At 45.8% G+C, this 1,890-nt stretch overlaps 1 pseudogene; it reads left to right on the plus strand.

Moving 5' to 3' along the window:
• The first annotated feature begins 848 nt into the window (after positions 1-848).
• Positions 849-1,482, plus strand: LOC111552840 (annotated as a pseudogene).
• Positions 1,483-1,890: the final 408 nt, after the last annotated feature.

The raw sequence follows: 1,890 nt of genomic DNA on the forward strand, positions 1-1,890 counted from the left end.
CGCCTGTAACTCCAGTACTTTGGGAGGCTGAGGCGGAAGGATCACAAGGTCAGGAGTTCGAGACCAGCCTGGCCAACATGGTGAAACCCCATCTCTACTAAAAATACAAAAATTAGCTGGGCATGGTGGTATGCACCTGTAATCCCAGGAGGTTGAGACAGGAGAACCGCTTGAACCCGGGAGGCGGAGGTTGCAGTGAGTCAAGATCGCGCCACTGTACTCCAGCCTGGGTAACAGAACAAGACCCTGTCTTGAAAAAAAAAAAAAAAAAAGTGAAGACCATGGGAAAGGCTCAGTATCTGTGCTGGAGTGCAGTGTTCCTCATGGCACAGTCCCTTAGTGCTTCCCTTGGCTAGGGGAGGGAGTTCCCTGACTCCTTGTGCTTCCAGGGTAAGGCGACACCCTATCCTGCTTTGGCTCCCCCTCTGGGGGCTGCACCCACCGTCCAACCAGTCCCACTGAGATGAATCAGATACCTCAGGTGGAAATGCAGAAATCACCCATCTTCCGCAACGATCTCGCCGGGAGCTGCAGACCGCAGCTGTTCCTATTTGACCATCTTGCCAGCAATTCCCTTAAGAAACTCACTCAAAACCACACAACTACAAGGAAACTGAACAACCTGCTCCTGAGTGACTACTGGGTAAACAACAAAATTAAGGCAGAAATAAGTTCTTTGAAACCAATGAGAACAAAGACACAATGTACCAGAATCTCTGGGACACATCTAAAGCAGTGTTTAGAGGGAAATTTACAGCATTAAATGCCCACAAGAGAAAGCAGGAAAGATCTGAAATCAACACCCTAACATCACAATTAAAAGAACTAGAGAGCTCTCAGCTTTTGGCTCAGAGGAGGCCAAGGTGCAACTTTCTTCGGTCGCCCCGAATCCGCGTTCATCTGACACCAGCTGCCTCCACCATGCCGCCAAAGTTTGACCCCAACGAGATCAAAGTCGTATACCTGAGGTGCACCAGAGGTGAAGTCAGTGCCACTTCTGCCCTGGCCCCCAAGATCGGCCCTCTGGGTCTGTCTCCATAAAAGGAAGGTGATGACATTGCCAACGCAATGGGTGACTGGAAGGGCCTGAGGATTACAGTGAAACTGACCATTCAGAACAGACAGGCCTAGAGTGAAGTGGTGCCTTCTGCCTCTGCCCTGATCATCAAAGCTCTCAATGAACCACCAAGAGACAGAAGGAAACAGAAAAACATTAAACACAGTGGGAATATCACTTATGATGAGACTGTCAACATTGCTCAACAGATGTGGCACCAATCCTTAGCCAGAGAACTCTCTGGAACCATTAAAGAGATCCTGGGGACTGCCCAGTCCGTGGGCTGTAATGTTGATGGCTGCCACCCTCATGACATCATAGATGACGTCAACAGTGGTGCTATGGAATGCGCAGCCAGTTAAGCACAAAGGAAAATACTTCAACAAAGGATCATTTGACAACTGGTGGAAAAAAAAAACTAGAGAAGCAAGAGCAAACAAATTCAAAAGCTAGAAAAGCTAGCAGAAGACAAGAAATAACTTAAGATCAGAGCAGAACTGAAAGAGACAGAGACATGAAAAACCCTCCAAAAAATCAATGAATCCAGAAGCTGGTTTTTTGAAAAGATCAACAAAATTGATAGACCGTTAGCCAGACTAATAAAGAAGAAAAGAGAGAATAATCAAATAGATGCAATAAAAAATGATAAAGGGGATATCACCACTGATCCCACAGAAATACAAACTACCATCAGAGAATACTATAAACACCTCTACGCAAAATGAACTAGAAAATCTAGAAGAAATGGATAAATTCCTGGACACGTACACCCTCCCAAGTCTAAACAAAGAAGAAGTTGAATCCCTGAATAGACCAATAACAAGTTCTGAAAT

This window comes from Piliocolobus tephrosceles, chromosome 6 (genome assembly GCF_002776525.5).
Source record: "Piliocolobus tephrosceles isolate RC106 chromosome 6, ASM277652v3, whole genome shotgun sequence".
NCBI classification, from domain to species: domain Eukaryota; kingdom Metazoa; phylum Chordata; class Mammalia; order Primates; family Cercopithecidae; genus Piliocolobus; species Piliocolobus tephrosceles.